Here is a 16,833-nt window from a genome sequence, read left to right on the forward strand (position 1 = left end):
TTTTCTCAAAGCAAGCTCCTCAGCAGATGAGCTGAGAAACTGCTGTGGCTCTGTGAATGAATATTTGGAAAAATATATCCATCCATGAGGAGCTTCCCAGGTGTACCTGGCCAGGAATGAAAGAGAAAATGACAGAGGAAGTTGCACAGTCGCAGCTCCGCTGGCTGCAAGAGCCAGCTGGGGTGTCAGAGGGACCTTCTACAACTCTGTGCAGCTGCCTCTCCTCCCGAATCTATGCACTGCCATGCTTCACTCAAAAGCCAGTAGATAAAACAATGAAAACTTTTCAGAAAGGTGTTTCTTCAGATGTCAAGCTGTTTGCCTGGGCAGCTTTAGCAGCCAGAAAAAGATCACGCATTCCACATTTCTGGAAACGCTTCTCCATTTTTCATTCTGTGTTTTAACACAGATAAACTTCAAAGGAGATAAGGCATTTCACACATGAGTGACTGAACATAAGTACTGTTCTCACAGTCACATACATTCAACTCCCTGAAAGGCTGACAAATTAATTCTGTTTAATTTATAGCCAAGTTCTATCTTAGCTATTTTTAAGTCTCATGTTTCAAATCTTGCAGGGTTTGCAGTTAAAACAATTTGTTACATTCTCTTAGTAAGAAAAAACAATTTGTTATCAATAAAGACTGACTAAAAAAATACACAACAGGGCAAGGATCAAAAGCAGCACAGAATAATTTTTCACTGATGCAGCCATTTCCCACACTTGGCAGTATACCTGAATGCTTTAAAATATCCAATGTTTTAAACGTCTATATAGTAACCCATAAATATCTGCATCCAAAGATGTTTGTGAACTTAGAAAAACATCTTACACTAAAACTACAGTTCTCTACTAATTATAACTTGCCAGTTTTTGAACTGTCCTGCTATATTTAACTTTTTGGTGAAGAATTCTCTGAGTGTTTGAAGAGGAGGGAAGGATTACAAAGGAAATGGATCTTTAGAAAGGAACTTTGAATTTAACTACAAGTAGCAGAATTTCAATAAACAGAAAGATTAGCTACAACATTCAGTAATATCCACCAGAATTTTATGCCCTTGTGGATATTATTAATATTTGCTTCCTTTTAGCAAATTTGAAATCAACAGTCAGGAACTTTTGTAGTGTCTTTTGATTATATCAAGCATAGCTAGAATACTCAGACCAAGGGAGTTAGAAAGCAAATTGCAGTTGTTTATTTAAACCTAAGCCATTTACTTCCTAAATTAACACTGTCTGAAAAAAAGAGGCCACGAAGGCTGTTGAGGAACGACCACAGTTATTCCTGTAAACACACAGCATTTTGGCTGCTTCAGGTTTGGATCAATCCTGAATTCAAGCCTTTATAAGGAGTATTTAAACAGGGGCAAATGAATGTGTTATTTTATCACAAGGTGCAATAAGGAAAGCACATAACTCTGCTCGGGCTAAAGAAAGCCCAAACTCACATGACACCAGTGTAAGCCTTAGGTACTCCTGAGCGTGCATTTAACAGCCCAGCTCAAGCCCTTTAAAATAATTCAAGACAGCCTCATCTTCTAATTTAACCTTTGTGTTTGCACTTGGGGGGCGGGGAGGGACTTCAGCATAAAGTTTCACCTTCTCACTGCAGACATTCAGCTTCCCTTTGGCTCACACCTCTGCACCTTGGTGCCAGAAGCACGGTTTCGAGAGAAAACGTGGGCAAAGAGAGAATTAAACATACAAAATTTCAACTGTACAATGCAGAAGTGGTAATAGTTGAAAAATATTCAACTCACATTTTTCCTTCACACATTATTTACATAAATAGCTGCAGGCTGTTATGGAACTATTAATTTTGAAGGAGCAGATGAGTCAAATCTTATTTTTGATAGGTAACTGCAAGATGCCTCCAATTAGACTAAGATAATCATACTTTAATAGCTGCTCTTGTAATTAAACCATATTACACAGTGTCACAAGTACAGAAAAGCAGGGCCAGAAGGGAATTCAAAAGGCCACCAGGCTTCTTCCTGCCCCCTGCTTCAAAGCAGCACCAGCTACCACAGCACCTTTCTGAAACTCCACCAAAAAACCAAAAATCATTGTTTTAGCAAGTGTTTAAAGCCTCTAAAGCACATAGAGAGATTATCAACTTTCAGAAATATTTTACACAAAAAAACAGGCTGCAAACAACTAATGTAAAAAAATCTGCAAAAACTGAACAAAGAAATTATTCAGAAGGGAAGACACTGGCCAGTAATTCCCATATCCACCAAAATACCATAAAAAACCTTAGGAAGTGCAGCACATACAGGGCAACAGTCAAGTCTCATTCAACTGCCAGCCATTAATTAATAAGAGCTACATGATAGAATGCAAAATAGATACCATTCCCTCCTGAATAAGCCAATCAAGGAATTCCAAGAGGTGCAGTTTTAATATTATCACACCCCACTGGGAATATACATTTGTCTGGGCTTGATAATACTCAAAGAGTATAATTATCTCTCAAAGACATACTGTCACCAAGTATTACTCAACCGCTGCTTTTATTTGTAAACACATATTTTCACAGATATAAATTCTGTTTTACACAACTGTGCATTCAACGCACACAATACACATCAAAATTTCACAACTTTGTGTCCACATAAAAAAGAGGATGTCATTAAACTTTCGAGAAAGAAATCAATGCTATCAGCATTCAGAAAAGTTCAGCAGCATGCCAGCCCACATGTACAAACTCACACTCTGAGACTGCCCTGCTGGGTCCCAACTCCACCAGGCACGACCTCCTCCTGTCCCAAGGTGCCTCTGTCTGACCAAGGACAGCCCCAACATCAGCTGTGTTACACTGCTAATGAGATCCACAAAAAATACAAATAAATTCAAGCCAAAGGCATCCTAGCTGGCTGACCCAATAGTTTCCCACAGCACGTGAAAACCATGGAGCTGACTGTGAAATACAATATTCTTACAGCAGCCAGTCCACAGCAGGCAGAAACCAATCAAGGCACCATCATGACACTTACAGGTCAGGTTAGCTGCCAATTTCTACGGGACAACTGAAAACAACAAAAAATCAACTTACTCCTGAGCCCAGAATAGCTTATTCTACTTATTCCACTTCATAAAATATTCTGTGACCTTTTTCTTCTGCAGTTAAAGGCATCTGCCACATCAACAGGTATCAGGTTAACAGCTATTAATTAAAGGTACACAGTGTTTTAAACAGTAAAAATCTATTCTGTAAAACCTTGGATACCAAGGTGCAAGCTCAGACGTTCAATTTCCTCTGACTACACGAGCTCTAGGTGTTAAAAAGGAAGGCACACTTCCTGATAAACCACACTGCTAAGGATGTTAAGAGTTTCTGACAGGTTAGTTTTAAAAAAGAAACCCCACGTGCAGACAAAACTTTACAACAATTTGATGTTAATCAAATTTCATTTCTGATCTACACTGAAACTGTTCTTCCATGCATTGTTATTTGCCTCACTGAAACTGAAGAGCCTAGGTCATGTAATTTAATCTTTGAGTCATCATGCAAATTAAATCACACCAGTCCCACAAGACAGCATATAGGTTTTAAATAAATCCTGGGCACCTACATGATCCCTCCCCAGAAATTAAAATTTTAAAAAAAATTAAAACACCAAAACCGGATACATCCTCGCTTCAGTACCGGTAGCATTCAACCGATTTGCAGAAAAAAAAAAACAATGACAAAACTTTTCTTATCCTGCGGAGCAGAGATCACGCTGTCTGCGGGGCAGTCCGCAAAGAAAGCAGGCTCTGAGCAGCCCTCCCGCACAGCCGCCGCTGCGGAGGCCTATCGGGGCTACCCACAGCAACAACAATTGTAGGAAGAGGCCTCGGAGCGGGACCCCGAGAGGCCGCGCAGGGCAGTGCCGGCCCCGCGCCTGCGGCCGCTCCGTGCGGCCAGGGCCGAACAAAGAGCGGGGCGGCCGGCACGGCCCGGCACGGCCCAGCCGCTGCCCCTCCGCCCGCCTCGGCAGCGGCCCGGGCGCTGCGCTTCGCTCCGAGCGCGGCTGGACGTTGATCGTTCCCCGGCTCGACGTTCGGGCAGCTCGGGGGCCGGGGCGCTGCCGCACGGGAAGCGCAGCCCCGGCCGTGCCCTTCCCCTCAGGCTGCCCGGCTGTGCCGCTCCCGGAGCAGCGGCTGCTATCCCCGGACCTGCCCTCTGCCCAGGCCGGTGAGACTCGGCCGGTCCGCCCCAGCGCCCGGCGGACAAACGGGCCGGAGCGCGGCGGGCACCGGCCGGGCCGCGCCACCCGCGGCCCTCAGGGCACGGCCACCACCCCGGCTCCCTCGTCAGACAAGTGCTCTAAACCTCTCACGAGCCTTGGTGCCCTTCGCTGGACACCAGCACCTCAATGTCCTTTTTAAAGCGAGGGATCCAAAACTGCGTGCAGAACTCAAGGTGCAACCTATTCATTTTACCCCCCCCCCACCTCTGCCTGCCCTTTTGCAGACCCTTTACACCCTCTGTTGTGTCACAAAACTTCTGTCCATTAGTGAGATATAATACATTTAAAGCAGAAAATACATTTTTAATGGAATGGGTCATGAATTTCTTACAAGCCATGAGGTGAAACCTTGCCCCAGGAGGTCTGATGCAGCACCGGCATGCAGCCAGGTGGGACCCTCTTTCCCAAAATGTCCATAAGCTTCTCGTGAGCCAACAGCTCAACAGCAGTATCTTCAGCTTCTTCTTGATTACCTGTCTCCACATCCCTCTGCTGCACTGCCCTGTCTCACTGCTGGGGAGGGTTTGGGTTGGGTTTCTTGGTGCTTTCCTGCCTGTTGCTGCTCTGAGCTCCACACGTCACAGTTCCCTCAGATGTCGGTGGGCAGAGCTGCCTCTGACCTCTTGGGGAGTCTCCATCAGCTGTGTGCTACAGCTCAGACAGGGAAAAATGCATCTGAGCACACTTGCAGCCACCCCAGCATCCAGCAGCAGGGGAGCAGAGGGGCCTGCACTGGGCTGAGGGACAGGGCAGCTGCAGCAGCAGCACTTCTTCCACAGGACACCTCCCTAGACAGGTACCACGTGGCACTGGGCTGAGGGACAGGACAGCTGCAGCAGCACTTCTTCCACAGGACACCTCCCTGGACAGGTACCACGGGCTCCAGGTCCAGCCTGGCACCACACTGGAGCCAATCCTGCCATGCTCAGCACCCCAGGGGACAGGACATGGGGGTATAAACAAGTGTGTGTGCATGCATAGCATTTATTTATATCTACCTCCTAATGCTTATTATATTTATTTATATTTATTATATTTATTCCTAATATTTATTACATTTATTCCTAATATTTATTATCTCTACCTCCTATATTATTTATAGCTACCTCAAATATTTACTTGCTGTTGTAGGAAGATGTACAAGATGCAGCAGCACTGGACCTGAAGCAGGAGAGGTCGTGGTGCCTGTGCGAGGTGATGGGACCTCGACTCACAGCGTGTGGTCAGCAAATTTTTGGCAGTTCATTTATCCCACTTGTGAGCTGGGAATAGTTGATTTCAAAGCCAACATGGAAAGGGTGTGTATATCTGAGTTCAAATTGTTAACCCATACTTAGGCTAAAACCATTCAAGTTGAAACATAATAATCAGGGTACTGAGGAGAGAAGAGGAGGAGCTAAAGGCGAGCACTGTTAAGGGGATTCAATATCAGCTCATGGAGGATAGACACTACTGCTCTACAAATGACCATTGGAAAAGAGACCAGGCCAGAAATGGGTTCAGTGCAATCGCCATCCCTGCACACTGCAGAGAAATCCCTGAGCAGAGGGAGCAGGATTTTCCTAAGCTCTTAGACACACGGATTAAATACAGCATGTGAGAGGGCTCTTGGCACACTAATGATTTGCTAATTCACAGCCATGACTGAGAGAGCCATTGTGAATTAATTAATCCTTGCAAATTAGGAAGTGAGTAAACATTAAAAAAATCCAAGTTACTTCACTGGGGAAAAGAAAAGGTATTAGAAAGGCAAGCATGCAGGTGCTTTGCTTAGGAAGGATAGAGCTGAATGGGATCCTGGGGCTTCCTGCTGCTGGTGGGAGGCCCAGGGAATCCTACAGCTCACCTCTGACTCCTCCCATCACCATCCAGCGAAAATAGCAAAACTGAGGAAAAATAATATGTCAGCCTGTGAAATTACCATCACCATCCAGCAAAAATAGCAAAACTGGGGAAAAACAATATGTCAGCCTGTGAAATTACCCTCCTTCAAGCAGCTGCCCTCCTTTCTCCCCTCAGCCTGTAGCTCCCGCAGGATGGCCGTCCCCTCCTGGGGAGCCATGGCAGCTCCCGGGCCGGCTGGCCCAGCTCTCCCCAAGGCCCTGTAGCCACTGCCTGCTCTGTCTTCTCTTTGCCATGGCACACACATGCCCTTTCCCCTCATGTTCCCCTCCTGTTCCCTGTCTCCTGCCGTGGCAGCAGGCCCCAGGTGCCCTCACGTCCCCCCCAGGCCCCGGGTGTCCTTCACAGCCCCGGCCCTTGCAGCCAGCCGTGCCCTTTGGGGTGTCACTGCCCAACGTTCTGCTGGTGGGGTCACAGCTGGAGCTGTGTCACACAGGCGTCCAGCAGGAGCCCCAGAGCTCCAGCCGTGCTGGGAGCAGGGCAGGGAGCCTGAGGTAACTCCTGTGCTGTGGCTGTGTCACCCATGCCGTGGGATGGATGGAGGGGCTCTGGACCTCCATGGCCTTCTGGCACAGAGCATCGCAAAATGTACCCTGGAGCCTCTTGCCAGCTGTCTGGGGAGCACACAAGGAGGGGAGAACAGAACCAGCATAAGGTGATGTTTAACTGGGCATGGGCTGGTGTGATTCCCAGAGCACAGCCTGTGTTCCTGGCTCTTCACAAGGAGCTTCAGGGAAAAGGCTTCGGGGAGGGAATATTAGAAGTAGGGACAACTGCAGTTATGCTGAATTTCTTCTGTTTAAAGTTTGTCAGAAGAAGAATCCTGAGTCTTTCCATGGACTTTGAACCAAGCTGCAGTGGCTGAATTTAATCACCAGGTTTCACAAGTGCCTGTGACAGCTCCTGAAACTGCATTTCACCCATTACTGCCTGGAGGCATTCACTACAGACTCCTAAAGCTTTTCAAAAAGAAATGTCTGTGGGTGAGTATTTTTTTACCTTTCAGTTCATTCAATTAATACATAACAAGCAGACTCACACCCCCAAAATCCTATTTACGGTAGAAAACACAATTAAATGTAATTGTCTTTCATATCAGTTAGGAGTTTTTTCCTCATGGGCATTCCATGATTTATCCTTAATTCAAGGTTCCATTTCAGAATTAGAACACATTTTAAAAACATTATAGCAAACCACAAGTACTAAGGGTTAGCATGTAAACATTGTCAGAAAAGAAAAAACAATTACCTGAACAATCATAAAAAAAATCTCTTGCAAATCCCTTTCCTGGAGAGCAAGTAATTTTAATGAACTTTTTATTACTGTGGAACAATTGAAAGTTATCTGTAAAGCACAGCATCCATTCCACAGAGGATCTACTGCTAAAGCCAAAACCATGTTTCTATCGGCATTGTAAAAATGAAAAAAAGTAAAAGAAGTCACCACAAGAAATAGCACTAGTGTAAAATGTATTTCCTGAGCTAAAAACAAAAAGCAAAACACCATACACAAAAAACCAGTCAAATACAGCCATTAATTCAATATAACTGGAAGCAAATACAGTAAGAATCCAAAATCATGCAGAAAGACACAAGGCTGTGAACACTGCTGAAAATCACTGTTGGGTTATTCTTTTTAGATTTTTTTCCTTCTTCTTTTACATTTCTTAAGAAATTACGAGGTGACTAACTTGGTTCATATTTAAGTAGTGCCTGTTAAACTCTGAAGCTCACAGCCTCTGGATAACACTTCTGTGCACTTGCTTACCCCTTTACCCCTTCCAAGGGCTTTGCAGAAATGAATTGATTAGCTCTTACAGCAGAAACCTCTGAGGGGCTTAGTGCTGCCCTTCAGCTGGATTCAGGCTCAGCTAGCACAGGAGCCCTTACCACACCCCTTGACAACACCAGCAAACACATACATGACCTTTCCTGAGACTCTCTAAAGCTTTTCTGCACCTCTCCTCCTGCTCCTGATGGGACCCCTGGCTCCCACTGAGGAGAGAACTCCAGAGCTCTGCTGTCCCAACCTTCAAAGGCAGGCACTGCTTTGGAAAAGGGCTACAAAATTGTATCATCTGAAAATTGTCTGTGTGCAGGTGTGAGAGAGCTGTCTGCACATGTGTGTACAGACACACCTGGAATGGGGAGAGGGGGTGAAACATCATCTTTGAAACACAACAAGGCACCCAGCTGATCACAGGTATTCTTCTGGAAAATTCCTTAGGGAACTCGTGTGTCTCATGGCCTCTTTTGCCTTTTGACAGAGCAAACCCAGGGCACAGCTCCTAATGTTAAAAATCAACAAGCAAGAAAAAAAGAGTTGTGGCAGTGGGGGTTTTGTTATTATTTTACATGGCCTTGTTATGGAGGAGCCAAAACAAGTTCAAACTTTACTTTTCTTCTTCCCAGACCAGCCCATGGAGCAGCACCCACCTTCTCACAGCTCCTGGTTGCTCTACATCTTCTCAGGGCCATGGTTTTCCTACCCCAAGGTGACTGTGCCCCAAGAACTAGCAGGACTTCCTACGCCTTTTGGTTCCTCCACAGGAATGAGAAATGCTCATCCCTGAAATAAAGGAGTGTCTCCTAGATATACCTGAAGAGGGGTGAAAAAGTGAAGAAATTGAAGAGGCGAGTTGGTTTAAAGCAAACAGTATTCATAAACAACAACAAAATAGTATAAACCCTTTTGCTTTAATTGGTAAAAAATTAGTTACAAACATACAGATTAAAAAAAATAAATCTTCGAGAATATGAGGCTTTATACACCATCCAGGATGGACTTGGCTCACACAGACCAGAGACCCTGCAGCTCATGCCTTCCCCTCATAAACCCTCCTGTGTTCCACTGTCACAGCAGCAGCCAGGCTGTGCCAAGACAGAACCACAAAGCACCAAACACCAAGTGAGTGTTTCCCACTTCCTCGGGTGCTGCAATCCCAGCCCTGCAGCAAGAGGAGCGGGCAGCAGGATGGGAATGCTGCTGGTGAGGGCAGTGCCCCCTGGGCAGCCCAAGAGCCAGGGCCCAGGACAGCACACAGCTCACTCCTCCTGCAGAGCACGGCTGTGGCTGGCCTGGCTGCCCCGTTCTGCTGGCAAGGTGTGCTGTGCCAGGGGCTCAGGATGTGGTGGCAGCACACGTAGACACACGGACTATAAAAAGCAGGCATTGGCGTGTGGTCAGGCTGGCACAAAAGCCACATTTACTCACAGAAGAGATATTTTTCTCACAAAGATGAATCTTAACCCACATCACTCTGCAGCCCCAAGAACTGAGAAGCTGAGAAGAAAGAGGCAGTGTGGGAAGTGCAGAGGCTGCAGTGTGGGGTGTGCAGGGTGCTGAGCCCGGGGGTCAGCGTGGGGGGAGTCAGGCATCCATGCTGCTGTCAAAGTGAAGCTTACTGAATAAACCAAGCACTTGGTTTATTCCATTATAGATCAAGCTTGTTATCAGGTGATATCTGGTAACATCTCACACACACAGAGTGTGAGAACACCCAGCACTGCTCTCCTGAATGAAAGAACTCAAGGCATGCTGCATAAACAAAGTTCAAGTATTCTCCTTGAAAGGTCCCTCAAAGTCCCCCATGCTCTCCTCATGAAGCTTGGCTCTTCTTCCTTGTACCACCTTATGGGAACTCTGCAGCCTGGTCTCTGGTCTGTGTGAGCCAAGTCCATCCTGGATGGTGTATAAAGCCTCATGATATCCTCTAATTTTTTTTAAATCTGTATGTTTGTAACTAATTTTTTACCAATTAAAGCAAAAGGTTTTACACTATTTTGTTGTTGTTTATGAATACTGTCTGCTTTAAACCAACTCTCCTCTTCAATTTCTTCACTTGTTCACCCCTCTTCAGATATATCCAGGAGATACTCCTTTATTTCAGGGATGAGCATTTCTCATTCCTGTGGAGGAACCAAAAGGCGTAGGAAGTCCTGCTAGTTCTTGGGGCACAGTCACCTTGGGGTAGGAAAACCATGGCCCTGAGAAGATGTAGAGCAACCAGGAGCTGTGAGAAGGTGGGTGCTGCTCCATGGGCTGGTCTGGGAAGAAGAAAAGTAAAGTTTGAACTTGTTTTGGCTCCTCCATAACAAGGCCATGTAAAATTCAGCACAGGCAAGGGGCTAACCCTTACAGCTTGCCACCACCCACACAGCTTATCAGATTTTCTGCTTCCTATAAGGTGCTTTTGGCCCAGGAGCTGTGTTTCAAGCACTCTGACTGAGAAGCAGCAGATAAGATTTCCTGTGGGGCCTGAAGCACTGCTAACCTGCCAGGCAGGAGACAGCTTGAGCAATGGCAAGAGCATCAGCTGATCCTTAACACCAAGGCTGCATGGGGGTGTGTGAAAGAAAAGCTGAGAATTACTCAGCTGGTACCAGCCTTGTAATTATTTCCTACCCCAGGAGTTCACTCCCAAAGATGGTAAAGCCAGCTGGTACCCAGGAGGCTGAGCTGGGGCCAGAGATGTTTGGTGCACTTGGTAAAGGAGATGAATTTAGAGATGTCAACAGAATTTCCAGGTGTTCAGTGCTACTTTTGGAGCTGGGCTTTCTCTGTGATGAAAATACTTCATGTGGCACTGTCCAATGCCAGGTATGACCTCTCTCTCTTCAGCTGTAGCAGGAGCAGCAGGTGCCAACTGTGCTCCTCCCCTGCCCACACCGTGGTGAACTCACAGGCTTTGATAGGCCACCACAGACACCAAACTCATCTGCCAGATGCCCTGTGCCTCTTTCCCCCCTCACCACACAACACTCACCTAGCCACAAACCCCATCAGCTCTCAGCCCTCGGCCAGTAACTGTGACCTGGTACACACAGTGTCACTCCATCCCAAGGATCCCAGCACAGAAGTGTCTGGAGCAGCCTTCCCCAGCACAGCCATGCCTCCCTCTGCAAGCTCTGATGGTGATCTTGGACCCATATCCCATTGTGAGTAGGGTCTGCTCATTGGGACTGTCCTCTGAACACAGCAAATGCTCTTCTCCACATCCCAAGAACAGATAAATCACCCTTTGCTTTTCTGACCAGCCCATTTCCAGCACCACCCTGTCCCGGATGGGCTGCAGGACTCGTGTTGCTCCTGCAAACACTGCTGCACGGGGCTGAGATGGGCCATGGCAGGTCCAACAGCCTGAGCTGAGGCCAGCCAGGAGAGGCAGCCCGGGTGCCCCCGGGCCATCCAGCAGTGAGTAATCCCCGGCAGACTGCGGCCGAGGTGCCCGAGTGCCGGCAGCCAGCCCCGGCACCGCCTGCACCCTCCGGACCCGGCGTGTCCAGTCACTGCGCTGGCACGTCCTGCTGCTCCTCACATTCCTCCCCGGTGGAACAGCTCAGCGGCCAAACAGCCCCGGTGAAGCAGGGCTTCAGCACAGGCTGCTTGGGGGTTGTGGCTACTGAGAAACATCCAGATTTAAACGTTTTGAAGGAGAGCTTTAGTCCTTTTAAAACCTCAACCTCGAGGCAGAACCTTCTGAAAAAGCTGGACAAAACCCTCTTTATTCGGCATGAGTAAAGCCCCTGTAAAGCAGCCTCTCCTTGGAGAGTGTTTGTTCACGGCAGGGCAGGCTGGAGCCCGGGAGGAGGGAGGGTGCACAGGGTGAAGAGGGTACCAGGGCCAACCCACAGCCTGTGCTGGCAGCAGCCACTGTCCCACCTTACCCTGCCACTGCCAGCCCTGCACTTTGCTCCTCACTGCCCAGAGCCCACATCACATGGTGAAAGCAGAGCTGCTGTCAGAAACCAGCCCCACAAACCCACAGACACCTGGGAGTGGGGCAGGACCCTGAAGCAGGACCCTTTTCCCTGCCTCTGACAGCCTCCTGGGCACTGCTGGGGCCAGGCACCCACAGCCACACACCCAGCCCGCAGACACACCCCAGAGCCGCTGCAAGCAGTCTCTTAACTGGGGACAAACCCAGCCTGGATGATCTCCAGCCTGGATGGAAAATGAGGGAGATCAAATAGTCCTTCCGACCCACACTGCAGATTGAGCAGTGCTCAGGAACCTGCCCCGCTCTCCTCCCACTCTCCCACAGCAAATCCATCCCTGCAAGAGGCTGAGCTGCCTTAACGAGGCCATTCATTAACCAGCCAGGGTCAAGGTTGGACGTGGGCTTGCCTCAGTACTGCACAAGCCTCCTTGCTAGCCCTGCCAGGTTCTGAGTCGGTGCCCACAGTACCACCCCAAGCTGCAGGAGGCAGGAGGGACCAGCCTGGGCGGGTGCACGGTCTCTGGGGACGTGCAGCATCCTTCCTGCAGCGTGGAGCTCCTCATCCAGCTGAGATGCCTCCTGCTTCCCAACTGCCATGCAGAAAGGGCTCTGCTGGCAGCAGGGACACAGCTGATGCCCCCAGCAGGGGTTTGGGCTCCTTGCCTCCATGCTTGGCCTCCAAAGAAGCAACACAGCTCAACTCACCTGGCTCTGCCCTCCGGCCCTGAGCAGGGAAGAGGAAGAGCTGTCCTGGCACATGGCAGCCTTGCTGGCAGGAGCAGCCCTGCCCTGCCCAGAACCCAGAGAAAATGGAGTGGGGCGGAGATGAAGCAGGCTGAAAATCGCAGAAATTAGAGGAACAATCACAGAGCTCCTCAGCTTTAACATCAAACTGGAATTAATTACTCTCTTAAGTGAATTCGCTTGCCTCTGCTTCTTTTTCTTTGGGCTTCTCACTTGTTTCCTACAGTCCTTAAGCAGAAATATTACCAGCTTTCATGGAAAAATCTTATTTTAAATTATTTTATCAGCCAGAAAGAAGGGGAATGAAAAGTTCTCTCAAAATTTTTGCTTCCATTAAAATAAACTTTTTTCCTTACCAAAGTCAGCTTTACAAGGCTATTTCAACTAAATGTAATCAATAGGATTGGAGGCTCCTTCTCCTTCTCCTTCTCCTTCTCCTTCTCCTTCTCCTTCTCCTTCTCCTTCTCCTCCTTCTTATTCTTATTCTTATTCTTATTCTTACTCTTATTCTTCTCTTATTATTATCTTGGTAGAAGCTCTTTTACAAAAGCCTAATCAGAGATATCCCACAGTCCCTCCTCTGGTGCTGCCCTGTCCCGAGTGTGGGGCAGCCCTGGCCAGCCCAGAGGTGCCCGTCCTCCCTCCCTCTGCTGCTGCGCGGGGCACCGGGCTGCAGAGCACCTCAGCAAGGATGGACCCCTGCCACGGCTCCGTGCTGGATGCCCGAGGGAGCCCAGGGGCAAGGAAGGGACGCTCCGCTTGCAGCCCGGTCAAATTCCCCCGTCTGTGGCCACCGGCTGCCCCCAAGCCCTCGGTGGCGGGGCCGGGGGCTGCTGACCATTTCTCCGCTGGTGATGCGATTGTTCACGGCTCTGGGGTTTGTTTGAAGAAGCGCCTTTGTTCGGCGGCGCTTTCCCACGTCCCCCGCCCGGCCGCAGTCGCGTGTCCCGAGCCGCAGCGGAGCCCCTGGAAATCCTGCAGGAGCAGGACATCTGCGCCGGGGGAACCTGCCAACATCTGCCACACTTTCCCCCTTTTCAGCAGCCTTTCTTTCCCTCTTAAATGCTGCAGGAACAGATGTTAAAAGTTGTTTTCTTTCTCCGGAGTGTGAAGTGCAGACAAATAGCAAAAGAGAAAACTCTAAGGAGCTCTCGCCCCCTCTCCTTCCTTTCTATTTTTTTTTTTTTTTTTTGAAAGCCCAGGAAAAAAAGGAGGCTTTGTTTACAAAGGAGAATCCCCTTTTCAGTGAAACCTGGCAGTGGCAAGGCAAAAGGAGAGCGGGAATTCGCAGAAAGCTCCTGTAATGCTCATTAGCATGGGGCTGTTGGGTCCCTGCAATCCCCGGCACAGATGTCAGCCTTGCCCAAAGCCAGGGCAGCTCCCCCGCCTCCGAAATAAAGGCTTCTGCCGTGACTGAGAGGTGTAAAATAACTGTTTACAGCCAAAGCTGCTCTTCTTTTTCACTGCGGCGCTGTCTTACAAATGAACCTTGAAATGAGCTCGCCCGCAGCAGATGCCCGTGGGCAAGCCAAGGGGTTCAGATGCCCTGCTGGGCTGGGCACGGGCTGGCGCTGGGCACCCGGGGCCACCTGCCAGCCCGCTGTCCCCCGGGCCACCGCCTCGCTCGGGGGTCCCGGGAACAGCCCCGGAGCTCGGGGCAGCTCGCAGGGCAAAGGGGCAGGAGGGAGGGCAAGGCAGCAGCCACGAGCAGGGGCCGAGGAAGGGAGGGAGGGCGAGGAAGGAGGTGCTGCCATCTCAGACACTGAGAGAGCTTTCCTGGAGGCACCGGGGGCTGGCCAGCCTCCTGTGCCACCAACAAGGAAGGCACACACTGCACCCTGCAGCAGTGCCAGCAGGCACGGGACACATTTTTCAGAGCTTTTGGATTTGCTGACATCCCTGCCGTGCTCAGCTGAGCCAGGAGCTGACGTGATCTCAGCTTCTCACTGCTGTCCTGAGTGCCTTGGAAGGTGCTGCTCTCTGCACAAGGTGGAGGGAGATGGGCAGGCACTGCCAGCCTGGGCACAAAACACAGAGTGTGCTCTGTGCCCCTGCCCCAGCCCAGCCCTGCCTCCTCCAGGCCGAGCTGCTGGAATCATGTGGCCTCAGCTACACCTTTTACAAATATCAGCAACAATCCATCTCCTTGGACTGGAAAAAGCTTGGAAAACCAAAAGAGCCTTCACAGGTGAGGAGCCTGGGCTGGCTGATGTGAGGCCCTCCTGCATGGGGTGGTGGGATCTCTTTTTGCTGTCTCTGAAGACAGCACACCAGAGATAAGAATCCCACCCCTTTACCTGGCACAAAGGCTAGGTTATGAACCTTCCCCTCCCAGCACAACCACCACCCAGCTCGTCCCAGGCCATTGCCAAAGTAGGGCACTTATAAAACCAAGGAACTGCACCCAGCTCTGCATGTGACAGACAAACAGCCTCTGCCTGCCAGGTCCCATGGCTGGGGACATGTTTTGGTGATGATCCCAGGCAGCAGGGCGTGCAGACACGCTGCAGGTATGTTTGCATTGACACACAAGCAAACACACTCACACCCACGTGGTGCTTGAGCAAGGAACAGCGTGATGTCCTCGCTGCAGTCACTGGGAGCATCCCCACCCAAAGCTGGAGGGGCAGAGCAGCCCCAGCACCATCTATCTTACAGACATGCTTCTTTAAAACATTTGTGAAGCAAATCCTGTGGGTGTACTAAAGACCAGCGTACTTCAAGCCAAATTAAACCTATGCGGAGCCTGCATTGTAGAATGATGTTATTTTTTATTTATTTGAATAAAAATATTTCTTTTCCCAGGAGCTGGGAAATCCCCCCAGTGCGTTGGGAGGGCTTACAGTGCTTCTGAACTGCTGCAGCTGCTTCCTCTCCACTTCAATAAGGTGACACATTCGACACCAATCCAAAGGGCTTCACCTGTGGGACTCAACAGGACACTGCCAAATCCTGCTCATTAGCATGTCACTGGGAACATCCCCACCCAGAGCTAGAGGGGCAGAGCAGCCCCAGCACCATCTATCTTACAGACATGCTTCTTTAAAACATTTGTGAAGCAAATCCTGTGGGTGTACTAAAGACCAGCGTACTTCAAGCCAAATTAAACCTATGCGGAGCCTGCATTGTAGAATGATGTTATTTTTTATTTATTTGAATAAAAATATTTCTTTTCCCAGGAGCTGGGAAATCCCCCCAGTGCGTTGGGAGGGCTTACAGTGCTTCTGAACTGCTGCAGCTGCTTCCTCTCCACTTCAATAAGGTGACACATTCGACACCAATCCAAAGGGCTTCACCTGTGGGACTCAACAGGACACTGCCAAATCCTGCTCATTAGCAAAGCAGCTTCAGAAAGTAAATGCAAGGTCATGAAAACGCCTTCATGCTCTCCCCCAAGCCAGGCAGAAGTGAGGAGGTATAAAAGTGTGTTCCCACCCAACACCAAGCCTCCTCAAAAAGCCCCTCATCCCCTGCCCCAGCATTCCAGAGCAGCAGACAGACAAACCCCCTTCCTCACTTTTTTGGGGGGAAAAAAACCCCAAAGAAGTAAAGCTTCCACAGGACTAAGTCACCTCTAGGTTCGTTAGCATCTTCAATACCGTGTAAATTCAATATTAAATTCTGCAGAGCAGCCAAAAACTAAAGAGTTACATACACCTACATCCACCCAGGTGCAACAGATAATTCAGGTTCCCAGGAGGTAAATAAAGCTCCCGTGTTTTCCCTAGAGGATTTCTGTGATGGAAACAACCTTCCTTCGGGTGTCTGCTGTCAACAGTTTTTAATCGATCATCATTTCCTTGTAATAAGAATCCCTGGGAGCAGGGACTCCTAGCTGAAGTACTCTATTATTAAATTAAGAGGCTGTTACAGGGATGTGAAACGACTGGGGTCAGGTTAGCAGGTAAAAATAGGCATCTCTTCAAGGAGATAGAGGAGAAAAAGATGTGTAGAAGGCATTTTCCCAGGTGTAATTCAACCGCTTCCCGGCTATTGTGTCCCTCCCTGGGAATCTGTGCAAATTGAGCGAGGAGCCGTGCAAGCTGCTCCGAGCGCGCCCATTTTCCTCCCCTGCTTCCCGAACAAAGGATCCCTCCGAAGCCCAGCGTCGGAGCCGGACATCTGTCGCCGTTTGGGGGGGCCGGCGTGGCCATTGAAAAGAAGCAGTGACCTGTCAGCTTTGATTGATGGCCACAAACCTCCGGGCTCGACCCCTCGTGTGGGAAAAGAAG

The 16,833-nt window shown here is 49.1% G+C and overlaps 1 protein-coding gene across 1 annotated transcript in view; it reads right to left on the reverse strand.

Annotated features, from left to right (window-relative positions):
* CAB39 (calcium binding protein 39) overlaps positions 1–2,834 on the reverse strand; it is a 41,276-nt gene extending 38,442 nt beyond the window's left edge. The window contains exon 1 of the mRNA XM_039727932.1: positions 2,714–2,834. The gene's annotated coding sequence lies outside the window, so the exon portion shown is untranslated. The remainder of the gene's footprint in view (positions 1–2,713) is intronic.
* Positions 2,835–16,833: the final 13,999 nt, after the last annotated feature.

The sequence above is a fragment of the Passer montanus genome, unplaced genomic scaffold (assembly GCF_014805655.1).
Source record: "Passer montanus isolate IOZ18808 unplaced genomic scaffold, ASM1480565v1 scaffold63, whole genome shotgun sequence".
Classification (NCBI taxonomy): Eukaryota; Metazoa; Chordata; class Aves; order Passeriformes; family Passeridae; genus Passer; species Passer montanus.